At 34.1% G+C, this 14097-nt stretch overlaps 5 non-coding genes across 5 annotated transcripts; all 5 read right to left on the reverse strand.

Moving 5' to 3' along the window:
• Nucleotides 1–890: 890 nt before the first annotated feature.
• Nucleotides 891–972, reverse strand: TRNAS-UGA (transfer RNA serine (anticodon UGA)). The gene has a single exon. It is a non-coding gene; the product is annotated as a tRNA-Ser (tRNA).
• Nucleotides 973–3958: 2986 nt separating this feature from the next.
• On the reverse strand, nucleotides 3959–4040 carry TRNAS-UGA (transfer RNA serine (anticodon UGA)). The gene has a single exon. It is a non-coding gene; the product is annotated as a tRNA-Ser (tRNA).
• Nucleotides 4041–7025: 2985 nt separating this feature from the next.
• TRNAS-UGA (transfer RNA serine (anticodon UGA)) lies at nucleotides 7026–7107 on the reverse strand. Its single transcript has one exon. It is a non-coding gene; the product is annotated as a tRNA-Ser (tRNA).
• A 2985-nt stretch (nucleotides 7108–10092) lies between these two features.
• On the reverse strand, nucleotides 10093–10174 carry TRNAS-UGA (transfer RNA serine (anticodon UGA)). The gene has a single exon. It is a non-coding gene; the product is annotated as a tRNA-Ser (tRNA).
• Nucleotides 10175–13158: 2984 nt separating this feature from the next.
• TRNAS-UGA (transfer RNA serine (anticodon UGA)) lies at nucleotides 13159–13240 on the reverse strand. Its single transcript has one exon. It is a non-coding gene; the product is annotated as a tRNA-Ser (tRNA).
• Between the last annotated feature and the right edge of the window lie 857 nt (nucleotides 13241–14097).

Below are 14097 nucleotides of genomic sequence, written 5' to 3' on the forward strand. Positions count from 1 at the left end.
CAGAACCCCTATAAGATCATATTGAACCCCCCCAAATAACTAATCTGATTTTAATATAACATGTTCTGTCTCTGAATTTAATATCAAAGTATAAAGTACATTTGTTCTTAATGAGAATCATTCTGTTTCACAAAAGATTCCATAAAGTTTACATTTGATTAATTTCTTAATTTTCTGTAAACTTCAGGAAGTTACAGTACAATTATTACAGTACATTAATGATCATTTTTCAGTAAAATTCAAGCTAAGTTGTTTATTTCTTCACCAGGTTTAGAAAGCCCTGCTTATCTTTTGTGAATGATAACAATAAAACATTACAAATGCTTTTTCATAACAAAAAGCTATTTGTGCTGTAGTGTGATAAGCAGTTCAACTATAACATTGATTATTCCCATTATATTTAAACAATATAGTTTTGGCAGACTGTAAAGAATGTACACATCTCAATACATGCAGTACTTAGCACAGTCCTTAAGAAGAATTCAAATATTATCTGTAATTATAAAGTGGAAGAATTCCCTCACTCTCACACTAAAGTGCTCATTATCCTTTGTCACCTTAAGTTATTTCTGTAGGGGTAAGCCGTTTCTCCTCTATTTTATGTTGTGCAAAGTATTGCACACAAATGACCTCTTAGCACTATGTTGCAGCATAGAGATACTTATCAATAGAAGACAATGCATTTATTGAAATGGAGTTCTTTATTAAATGTTTTACAGCCAGCAGCACCCTAAAATGTATAACTTGGAAAATGTTTGAAGAATTCAGAGTGTTTTCTTCTTTAGTGTGCCACATATTCCAGTAAGTAAAGATTGCTTTGCCAAGCAGATACAAACAAAATGCAAAGTGCAGTGAAGTTTTTAATAACACGTTACCACTGAAAAAGTCAACGTAGTCAGCAGGATTTGAACCTGCGCGGGGAAACCCCAATGGATTTCAAGTCCATCGCCTTAACCACTCGGCCATGACTACATAGCTGGTAGTACTGAATACAGTCACACAGATGGCTCTTGAGCGGATATGGGTAACACTCACTAATGAATGATGACCAATATGAACTAAATAACCATGAGAACATTTTCATAAAGAGAAATACATGACTTGTTTGTACACATTGTTTAAACAACATTATCTTTGTAAAATGTTGCTTCTATTGGGTTTTTGAAAAATGACGAGAAATACTTTTTGTTAACCACATTCAATGTACAGTATGAAACAGATCTCAGGCAGAAAAAAAGAAAAGGGGTTAAAAGGAGTAATGGGAAAATGATCTAACTTGGATGTCAGAGATTAAAAGAGCAGAGTTGGAGGGCAATTGGGGCAAGAAGAAGATGAATCATTCCAGGAACATGCTCCAGTTTGCATAATCGGTTAGCGCACGGTACTTATATGTCAGTATATGCTAAGCTATGCCGAGGTTGTGAGTTCAAGCTTCACCTGAAGCAAACCCTTTTTTTGTTTCATCAACCAATAGCATTGTTTGAATGTATACAATGTTAAATAAAAGGCCTATGGATGTAAATTGTAAAATGTAATCTTTTACATTAAAAACAACATTTCCGCATTTTGCTATTTGGCTTACATTGGAGCGCATGTAAAGCAGTCAAATTCAATAGGTGTCTCAATGTGGGCAAGAAGATATTGGTAATTGATGATGTATGATTTAAAAAAATAAAAAAATGAGAGCTGTCCAAGCAAATTCTTCCTTTTTTCAAACCAAAATACACCAGTGGAGCCAATGCTACCCATTATTTGGGTCTAGAGGATACATATATTTCCAGATGTATATATCCTAAAAAGGCAATCTTTAATGAGCATCCTGTCTATCTGTACTAAGTAGGGGTCAGCCTATCCCCCCTTCTTAACCCAACTATTCACCTCTCACATTCGTATCTTGTTCACCATATGTAAACCACTTCTCACCTCTCTCATAATCTGTTGTTATTACATTTCCTCCACCTACCCCCTGAGAATGATTAATAAACAAATCTAAACTCAATACAAAACCTCATTAAGAGTTAAAATTCACCCTAGCAGAGTCACATTCTACCTTTCAATCAAGCCTGAAATATTTTTTCAAACACAATTTGCACCTGAATGGCGGTGGTGGAACAAAAGCTTTCTACGTTTTGTTTTTAAATCCAAACAAATATAAATCCCTCTTAAGAGTTAATCCTCACTGTAGCACAACCCCATGCTATTTCACCAGAGTCTTCAATTGAATAAATTCTCTTATTGCTATAGGCGAGTGGATCTTGTATGTGGTAGAAACCAAGAGTGCTGAAAGAAGTTTTGCATGTACGACCACCTTTTCTTTCAGTTTTACTTGCTTTATGCTTTATGCTTTATCAGAGTGGGCAATCATAAATGACAACATAGAAGAGGAATAAAGAATCTTCTTTTTTTTGCCAATTACATAGCAAGCTAAAGGAAAACATGCTAAAACCACATTGAAGATTTGAGTAACACAGTTAAAGTAAATATGAAGGAACAAGGCTTGATGTTAATATTAAAGATATTTTAAATGCCTTAAGCATAGAATAAAATATTCCAACACATTTGAACTTTGCAACTCACTCAAAAAATCATGTCTTTTGATCAATTTTAAACAGAGGGTTCAGGGCTCTACGTATTTAAAGAATTTATTATATCAAATACACAACATTTCAACCATCAAAAAGTGGTCTTTCTCAAGTGAGAAAGACCACTTTTTGATGGTTGAAACGTTGTGTATTTGATTTAATAAATTCTTTAAATCCGTAGAGCCCTGAACCCTCTGTTTTTTTTGCTGACTTTGGAGTCTGTCATTCACAGGGACTCCCCTGGATCAAGAGCACCAGTAACAACAAGTTTCAGTTACAGTTTTCAGTTTTTGGTGTGCAGCATTTATCTTGTTTTTTTCTGCTTTTGATCAATTTTGACATACAAAGGGTGGAGGGATACCAACATTGATCTCTTGGGTATCTAGAGGGAACTATCAATATGCAGACTATGGCAAAAGTATCAACAAAATAAACATGTCCAAGAATTAGGTATTCAATATTGTTAATCTGCAAGACAAAAACATACAGAACCCCTATAAGATCATATTGAACCCCCCCAAATAACTAATCTGATTTTAATATAACATGTTCTGTCTCTGAATTTAATATCAAAGTATAAAGTACATTTGTTCTTAATGAGAATCATTCTGTTTCACAAAAGATTCCATAAAGTTTACATTTGATTAATTTCTTAATTTTCTGTAAACTTCAGGAAGTTACAGTACAATTATTACAGTACATTAATGATCATTTTTCAGTAAAATTCAAGCTAAGTTGTTTATTTCTTCACCAGGTTTAGAAAGCCCTGCTTATCTTTTGTGAATGATAACAATAAAACATTACAAATGCTTTTTCATAACAAAAAGCTATTTGTGCTGTAGTGTGATAAGCAGTTCAACTATAACATTGATTATTCCCATTATATTTAAACAATATAGTTTTGGCAGACTGTAAAGAATGTACACATCTCAATACATGCAGTACTTAGCACAGTCCTTAAGAAGAATTCAAATATTATCTGTAATTATAAAGTGGAAGAATTCCCTCACTCTCACACTAAAGTGCTCATTATCCTTTGTCACCTTAAGTTATTTCTGTAGGGGTAAGCCGTTTCTCCTCTATTTTATGTTGTGCAAAGTATTGCACACAAATGACCTCTTAGCACTATGTTGCAGCATAGAGATACTTATCAATAGAAGACAATGCATTTATTGAAATGGAGTTCTTTATCAAATGTTTTACAGCCAGCAGCACCCTAAAATGTATAACTTGGAAAATGTTTGAAGAATTCAGAGTGTTTTCTTCTTTAGTGTGCCACATATTCCAGTAAGTAAAGATTGCTTTGCCAAGCAGATACAAACAAAATGCAAAGTGCAGTGAAGTTTTTAATAACACGTTACCACTGAAAAAGTCAACGTAGTCAGCAGGATTTGAACCTGCGCGGGGAAACCCCAATGGATTTCAAGTCCATCGCCTTAACCACTCGGCCTTGACTACATAGCTGGTAGTACTGAATACAGTCACACAGATGGCTCTTGAGCGGATATGGGTAACACTCACTAATGAATGATGACCAATATGAACTAAATAACCATGAGAACATTTTCATAAAGAGAAATACATGACTTGTTTGTACACATTGTTTAAACAACATTATCTTTGTAAAATGTTGCTTCTATTGGGTTTTTGAAAAATGACGAGAAATACTTTTTGTTAACCACATTCAATGTACAGTATGAAACAGATCTCAGGCAGAAAAAAAGAAAAGGGGTTAAAAGGAGTAATGGGAAAATGATCTAACTTGGATGTCAGAGATTAAAAGAGCAGAGTTGGAGGGCAATTGGGGCAAGAAGAAGATGTATTATTCCAGGAACATGCTCCAGTGGCGTAATCGGTTAGCGCACAGTACTTATATGTCAGTATATGCAAAGCTATGCCGAGGTTGTGAGTTCAAGCTTCACCTGAAGCAAACCCTTTTTTTGTTTCATCAACCAATAGCATTGTTTGAATGTATACAATGTTAAATAAAAGGCCTATGGATGTAAATTGTAAAATGTAATCTTTTACATTAAAAACAACATTTCCGCATTTTGCTATTTGGCTTACATTGGAGCGCATGTAAAGCAGTCAAATTCAATAGGTGTCTCAATGTGGGCAAGAAGATATTGGTAATTGATGATGTATGATTTAAAAAAATAAAAAAATGAGAGCTGTCCAAGCAAATTCTTCCTTTTTTCAAACCAAAATACACCAGTGGAGCCAATGCTACCCATTATTTGGGTCTAGAGGATACATATATTTCCAGATGTATATATCCTAAAAAGGCAATCTTTAATGAGCATCCTGTCTATCTGTACTAAGTAGGGGTCAGCCTATCCCCCCTTCTTAACCCAACTATTCACCTCTCACATTCGTATCTTGTTCACCATATGTAAACCACTTCTCACCTCTCTCATAATCTGTTGTTATTACATTTCCTCCACCTACCCCCTGAGAATGATTAATAAACAAATCTAAACTCAATACAAAACCTCATTAAGAGTTAAAATTCACCCTAGCAGAGTCACATTCTACCTTTCAATCAAGCCTGAAATATTTTTTCAAACACAATTTGCACCTGAATGGCGGTGGTGGAACAAAAGCTTTCTACGTTTTGTTTTTAAATCCAAACAAATATAAATCCCTCTTAAGAGTTAATCCTCACTGTAGCACAACCCCATGCTATTTCACCAGAGTCTTCAATTGAATAAATTCTCTTATTGCTATAGGCGAGTGGATCTTGTATGTGGTAGAAACCAAGAGTGCTGAAAGAAGTTTTGCATGTACGACCACCTTTTCTTTCAGTTTTACTTGCTTTATGCTTTATGCTTTATCAGAGTGGGCAATCATAAATGACAACATAGAAGAGGAATAAAGAATCTTCTTTTTTTTGCCAATTACATAGCAAGCTAAAGGAAAACATGCTAAAACCACATTGAAGATTTGAGTAACACAGTTAAAGTAAATATGAAGGAACAAGGCTTGATGTTAATATTAAAGATATTTTAAATGCCTTAAGCATAGAATAAAATATTCCAACACATTTGAACTTTGCAACTCACTCAAAAAATCATGTCTTTTGATCAATTTTAAACAGAGGGTTCAGGGCTCTACGTATTTAAAGAATTTATTATATCAAATACACAACATTTCAACCATCAAAAAGTGGTCTTTCTCAAGTGAGAAAGACCACTTTTTGATGGTTGAAACGTTGTGTATTTGATTTAATAAATTCTTTAAATCCGTAGAGCCCTGAACCCTCTGTTTTTTTTGCTGACTTTGGAGTCTGTCATTCACAGGGACTCCCCTGGATCAAGAGCACCAGTAACAACAAGTTTCAGTTACAGTTTTCAGTTTTTGGTGTGCAGCATTTATCTTGTTTTTTTCTGCTTTTGATCAATTTTGACATACAAAGGGTGGAGGGATACCAACATTGATCTCTTGGGTATCTAGAGGGAACTATCAATATGCAGACTATGGCAAAAGTATCAACAAAATAAACATGTCCAAGAATTAGGTATTCAATATTGTTAATCTGCAAGACAAAAACATACAGAACCCCTATAAGATCATATTGAACCCCCCCAAATAACTAATCTGATTTTAATATAACATGTTCTGTCTCTGAATTTAATATCAAAGTATAAAGTACATTTGTTCTTAATGAGAATCATTCTGTTTCACAAAAGATTCCATAAAGTTTACATTTGATTAATTTCTTAATTTTCTGTAAACTTCAGGAAGTTACAGTACAATTATTACAGTACATTAATGATCATTTTTCAGTAAAATTCAAGCTAAGTTGTTTATTTCTTCACCAGGTTTAGAAAGCCCTGCTTATCTTTTGTGAATGATAACAATAAAACATTACAAATGCTTTTTCATAACAAAAAGCTATTTGTGCTGTAGTGTGATAAGCAGTTCAACTATAACATTGATTATTCCCATTATATTTAAACAATATAGTTTTGGCAGACTGTAAAGAATGTACACATCTCAATACATGCAGTACTTAGCACAGTCCTTAAGAAGAATTCAAATATTATCTGTAATTATAAAGTGGAAGAATTCCCTCACTCTCACACTAAAGTGCTCATTATCCTTTGTCACCTTAAGTTATTTCTGTAGGGGTAAGCCGTTTCTCCTCTATTTTATGTTGTGCAAAGTATTGCACACAAATGACCTCTTAGCACTATGTTGCAGCATAGAGATACTTATCAATAGAAGACAATGCATTTATTGAAATGGAGTTCTTTATTAAATGTTTTACAGCCAGCAGCACCCTAAAATGTATAACTTGGAAAATGTTTGAAGAATTCAGAGTGTTTTCTTCTTTAGTGTGCCACATATTCCAGTAAGTAAAGATTGCTTTGCCAAGCAGATACAAACAAAATGCAAAGTGCAGTGAAGTTTTTAATAACACGTTACCACTGAAAAAGTCAACGTAGTCAGCAGGATTTGAACCTGCGCGGGGAAACCCCAATGGATTTCAAGTCCATCGCCTTAACCACTCGGCCTTGACTACATAGCTGGTAGTACTGAATACAGTCACACAGATGGCTCTTGAGCGGATATGGGTAACACTCACTAATGAATGATGACCAATATGAACTAAATAACCATGAGAACATTTTCATAAAGAGAAATACATGACTTGTTTGTACACATTGTTTAAACAACATTATCTTTGTAAAATGTTGCTTCTATTGGGTTTTTGAAAAATGACGAGAAATACTTTTTGTTAACCACATTCAATGTACAGTATGAAACAGATCTCAGGCAGAAAAAAAGAAAAGGGGTTAAAAGGAGTAATGGGAAAATGATCTAACTTGGATGTCAGAGATTAAAAGAGCAGAGTTGGAGGGCAATTGGGGCAAGAAGAAGATGTATTATTCCAGGAACATGCTCCAGTGGCGTAATCGGTTAGCGCACAGTACTTATATGTCAGTATATGCAAAGCTATGCCGAGGTTGTGAGTTCAAGCTTCACCTGAAGCAAACCCTTTTTTTGTTTCATCAACCAATAGCATTGTTTGAATGTATACAATGTTAAATAAAAGGCCTATGGATGTAAATTGTAAAATGTAATATTTTACATTAAAAACAACATTTCCGCATTTTGCTATTTGGCTTACATTGGAGCGCATGTAAAGCAGTCAAATTCAATAGGTGTCTCAATGTGGGCAAGAAGATATTGGTAATTGATGATGTATGATTTAAAAAAATAAAAAAATGAGAGCTGTCCAAGCAAATTCTTCCTTTTTTCAAACCAAAATACACCAGTGGAGCCAATGCTACCCATTATTTGGGTCTAGAGGATACATATATTTCCAGATGTATATATCCTAAAAAGGCAATCTTTAATGAGCATCCTGTCTATCTGTACTAAGTAGGGGTCAGCCTATCCCCCCTTCTTAACCCAACTATTCACCTCTCACATTCGTATCTTGTTCACCATATGTAAACCACTTCTCACCTCTCTCATAATCTGTTGTTATTACATTTCCTCCACCTACCCCCTGAGAATGATTAATAAACAAATCTAAACTCAATACAAAACCTCATTAAGAGTTAAAATTCACCCTAGCAAAGTCACATTCTACCTTTCAATCAAGCCTGAAATATTTTTTCAAACACAATTTTCACCTGAATGGCGGTGGTGGAACAAAAGCTTTCTACGTTTTGTTTTTAAATCCAAACAAATATAAATCCCTCTTAAGAGTTAATCCTCACTGTAGCACAACCCCATGCTTTTTCACCAGAGTCTTCAATTGAATAAATTCTCTTATTGCTATAGGCGAGTGGATCTTGTATGTGGTAGAAACCAAGAGTGCTGAAAGAAGTTTTGCATGTACGACCACCTTTTCTTTCAGATTTACTTGCTTTATGCTTTATGCTTTATCAGAGTGGGCAATCATAAATGACAACATAGAAGAGGAATAAAGAATCTTCTTTTTTTTGCCAATTACATAGCAAGCTAAAGGAAAACATGCTAAAACCACATTGAAGATTTGAGTAACACAGTTAAAGTAAATATGAAGGAACAAGGCTTGATGTTAATATTAAAGATATTTTAAATGCCTTAAGCATAGAATAAAATATTCCAACACATTTGAACTTTGCAACTCACTCAAAAAATCATGTCTTTTGATCAATTTTAAACAGAGGGTTCAGGGCTCTACGTATTTAAAGAATTTATTATATCAAATACACAACATTTCAACCATCAAAAAGTGGTCTTTCTCAAGTGAGAAAGACCACTTTTTGATGGTTGAAACGTTGTGTATTTGATTTAATAAATTCTTTAAATCCGTAGAGCCCTGAACCCTCTGTTTTTTTTGCTGACTTTGGAGTCTGTCATTCACAGGGACTCCCCTGGATCAAGAGCACCAGTAACAACAAGTTTCAGTTACAGTTTTCAGTTTTTGGTGTGCAGCATTTATCTTGTTTTTTTCTGCTTTTGATCAATTTTGACATACAAAGGGTGGAGGGATACCAACATTGATCTCTTGGGTATCTAGAGGGAACTATCAATATGCAGACTATGGCAAAAGTATCAACAAAATAAACATGTCCAAGAATTAGGTATTCAATATTGTTAATCTGCAAGACAAAAACATACAGAACCCCTATAAGATCATATTGAACCCCCCCAAATAACTAATCTGATTTTAATATAACATGTTCTGTCTCTGAATTTAATATCAAAGTATAAAGTACATTTGTTCTTAATGAGAATCATTCTGTTTCACAAAAGATTCCATAAAGTTTACATTTGATTAATTTCTTAATTTTCTGTAAACTTCAGGAAGTTACAGTACAATTATTACAGTACATTAATGATCATTTTTCAGTAAAATTCAAGCTAAGTTGTTTATTTCTTCACCAGGTTTAGAAAGCCCTGCTTATCTTTTGTGAATGATAACAATAAAACATTACAAATGCTTTTTCATAACAAAAAGCTATTTGTGCTGTAGTGTGATAAGCAGTTCAACTATAACATTGATTATTCCCATTATATTTAAACAATATAGTTTTGGCAGACTGTAAAGAATGTACACATCTCAATACATGCAGTACTTAGCACAGTCCTTAAGAAGAATTCAAATATTATCTGTAATTATAAAGTGGAAGAATTCCCTCACTCTCACACTAAAGTGCTCATTATCCTTTGTCACCTTAAGTTATTTCTGTAGGGGTAAGCCGTTTCTCCTCTATTTTATGTTGTGCAAAGTATTGCACACAAATGACCTCTTAGCACTATGTTGCAGCATAGAGATACTTATCAATAGAAGACAATGCATTTATTGAAATGGAGTTCTTTATTAAATGTTTTACAGCCAGCAGCACCCTAAAATGTATAACTTGGAAAATGTTTGAAGAATTCAGAGTGTTTTCTTCTTTAGTGTGCCACATATTCCAGTAAGTAAAGATTGCTTTGCCAAGCAGATACAAACAAAATGCAAAGTGCAGTGAAGTTTTTAATAACACGTTACCACTGAAAAAGTCAACGTAGTCAGCAGGATTTGAACCTGCGCGGGGAAACCCCAATGGATTTCAAGTCCATCGCCTTAACCACTCGGCCTTGACTACATAGCTGGTAGTACTGAATACAGTCACACAGATGGCTCTTGAGCGGATATGGGTAACACTCACTAATGAATGATGACCAATATGAACTAAATAACCATGAGAACATTTTCATAAAGAGAAATACATGACTTGTTTGTACACATTGTTTAAACAACATTATCTTTGTAAAATGTTGCTTCTATTGGGTTTTTGAAAAATGACGAGAAATACTTTTTGTTAACCACATTCAATGTACAGTATGAAACAGATCTCAGGCAGAAAAAAAGAAAAGGGGTTAAAAGGAGTAATGGGAAAATGATCTAACTTGGATGTCAGAGATTAAAAGAGCAGAGTTGGAGGGCAATTGGGGCAAGAAGAAGATGTATTATTCCAGGAACATGCTCCAGTGGCGTAATCGGTTAGCGCACAGTACTTATATGTCAGTATATGCAAAGCTATGCCGAGGTTGTGAGTTCAAGCTTCACCTGAAGCAAACCCTTTTTTTGTTTCATCAACCAATAGCATTGTTTGAATGTATACAATGTTAAATAAAAGGCCTATGGATGTAAATTGTAAAATGTAATATTTTACATTAAAAACAACATTTCCGCATTTTGCTATTTGGCTTACATTGGAGCGCATGTAAAGCAGTCAAATTCAATAGGTGTCTCAATGTGGGCAAGAAGATATTGGTAATTGATGATGTATGATTTAAAAAAATAAAAAAATGAGAGCTGTCCAAGCAAATTCTTCCTTTTTTCAAACCAAAATACACCAGTGGAGCCAATGCTACCCATTATTTGGGTCTAGAGGATACATATATTTCCAGATGTATATATCCTAAAAAGGCAATCTTTAATGAGCATCCTGTCTATCTGTACTAAGTAGGGGTCAGCCTATCCCCCCTTCTTAACCCAACTATTCACCTCTCACATTCGTATCTTGTTCACCATATGTAAACCACTTCTCACCTCTCTCATAATCTGTTGTTATTACATTTCCTCCACCTACCCCCTGAGAATGATTAATAAACAAATCTAAACTCAATACAAAACCTCATTAAGAGTTAAAATTCACCCTAGCAAAGTCACATTCTACCTTTCAATCAAGCCTGAAATATTTTTTCAAACACAATTTTCACCTGAATGGCGGTGGTGGAACAAAAGCTTTCTACGTTTTGTTTTTAAATCCAAACAAATATAAATCCCTCTTAAGAGTTAATCCTCACTGTAGCACAACCCCATGCTTTTTCACCAGAGTCTTCAATTGAATAAATTCTCTTATTGCTATAGGCGAGTGGATCTTGTATGTGGTAGAAACCAAGAGTGCTGAAAGAAGTTTTGCATGTACGACCACCTTTTCTTTCAGATTTACTTGCTTTATGCTTTATGCTTTATCAGAGTGGGCAATCATAAATGACAACATAGAAGAGGAATAAAGAATCTTCTTTTTTTTGCCAATTACATAGCAAGCTAAAGGAAAACATGCTAAAACCACAATGAAGATTTGAGTAACACAGTTAAAGTAAATATGAAGGAACAAGGCTTGATGTTAATTTTAAAGATATTTTAAATGCCTTAAGCATAGAATAAAATATTCCAACACATTTGAACTTTGCAACTCACTCAAAAAATCATGTCTTTTGATCAATTTTAAACAGAGGGTTCAGGGCTCTACGGATTTAAAGAATTTATTATATCAAATACACAACATTTCAACCATCAAAAAGTGGTCTTTCTCAAGTGAGAAAGACCACTTTTTGATGGTTGAAACGTTGTGTATTTGATTTAATAAATTCTTTAAATCCGTAGAGCCCTGAACCCTCTGTTTTTTTTGCTGACTTTGGAGTCTGTCATTCACAGGGACTCCCCTGGATCAAGAGCACCAGTAACAACAAGTTTCAGTTACAGTTTTCAGTTTTTGGTGTGCAGCATTTATCTTGTTTTTTTCTGCTTTTGATCAATTTTGACATACAAAGGGTGGAGGGATACCAACATTGATCTCTTGGGTATCTAGAGGGAACTATCAATATGCAGACTATGGCAAAAGTATCAACAAAATAAACATGTCCAAGAATTAGGTATTCAATATTGTTAATCTGCAAGACAAAAACATACAGAACCCCTATAAGATCATATTGAACCCCCCCAAATAATAAATCTGATTTTAATATAACATGTTCTGTCTCTGAATTTAATATCAAAGTATAAAGTACATTTGTTCTTAATGAGAATCATTCTGTTTCACAAAAGATTCCATAAAGTTTACATTTGATTAATTTCTTAATTTTCTGTAAACTTCAGGAAGTTACAGTACAATTATTACAGTACATTAATGATCATTTTTCAGTAAAATTCAAGCTAAGTTGTTTATTTCTTCACCAGGTTTAGAAAGCCCTGCTTATCTTTTGTGAATTATAACAATAAAACATTACAAATGCTTTTTCATAACAAAAAGCTATTTGTGCTGAAGTGTGATAAGCAGTTCAACTATAACATTGATTATTCCCATTATATTTAAACAATATAGTTTTGGCAGACTGTAAAGAATGTACACATCTCAATACATGCAGTACTTAGCACAGTCCTTAAGAAGAATTAAAATATTATCTGTAATTATAAAGTGAAGAATTCCCTCACTCTCACACTAAAGTGCTCATTATCCTTTGTCACCTTAAGTTATTTCTGTAGGGGTAAGCCGTTTCTCCTCTATTTTATGTTGTGCAAAGTATTGCACACAAATGACCTCTTAGCACTATGTTGCAGCATAGAGATACTTATCAATAGAAGACAATGCATTTATTGAAATGGAGTTCTTTATTAAATGTTTTACAGCCAGCAGCACCCTAAAATGTATAACTTGGAAAATGTTTGAAGAATTCAGAGTGTTTTCTTCTTTAGTGTGCCACATATTCCAGTAAGTAAAGATTGCTTTGCCAAGCAGATACAAACAAAATGCAAAGTGCAGTGAAGTTTTTAATAACACGTTACCACTGAAAAAGTCAACGTAGTCAGCAGGATTTGAACCTGTGCGTGGAAACCCCTATGGATTTCAAGTCCATCGCCTTAACCACTCGGCCATGACTACATAGCTGGTAGTACTGAATACAGTCACACAGATGGCTCTTGAGCGGATATGGGTAACACTCACTAATGAATGATGACCAATATGAACTAAATAACCATGAGAACATTTTCATAAAGAGAAATACATGACTTGTTTGTACACATTGTTTAAACAACATTATCTTTGTAAAATGTTGCTTCTATTGGGTTTTTGAAAAATGACGAGAAATACTTTTTGTTAACCACATTCAATGTACAGTATGAAACAGATCTCAGGCAGAAAAAAAGAAAAGGGGTTAAAAGGAGTAATGGGAAAATGATCTAACTTGGATGTCAGAGATTAAAAGAGCAGAGTTGGAGGGCACTTGGGGCAAGAAGAAGATGAATCATTCCAGGAACATGCTCCAGTGGCGTAATCGGTTAGCGCACGGTACTTATATGTCAGTATATGCTAAGCTATGCCGAGGTTGTGAGTTCAAGCTTCACCTGAAGCAAACCCTTTTTTTGTTTCATCAACCAATAGCATTGTTTGAATGTATACAATGTTAAATAAAAGGCCTATGGATGTAAATTGTAAAATGTAATCTTTTACATTAAAAACAACATTTCCGCATTTTGCTATTTGGCTTACATTGGAGCGCATGTAAAGCAGTCAAATTCAATAGGTGTCTCAATGTGGGCAAGAAGATATTGGTAATTGATGATGTATGATTTAAAAAAATAAAAAAATGAGAGCTGTCCAAGCAAATTCTTCCTTTTTTCAAACCAAAATACACCAGTGGAGCCAATGCTACCCATTATTTGGGTCTAGAGGATACATATATTTCCAGATGTATATATCCTAAAAAGGCAATCTTTAATGAGCATCCTGTCTATCTG

Source organism: Ascaphus truei (assembly GCF_040206685.1).
Source record: "Ascaphus truei isolate aAscTru1 chromosome 12 unlocalized genomic scaffold, aAscTru1.hap1 SUPER_12_unloc_2, whole genome shotgun sequence".
Lineage (NCBI taxonomy): Eukaryota > Metazoa > Chordata > Amphibia > Anura > Ascaphidae > Ascaphus > Ascaphus truei.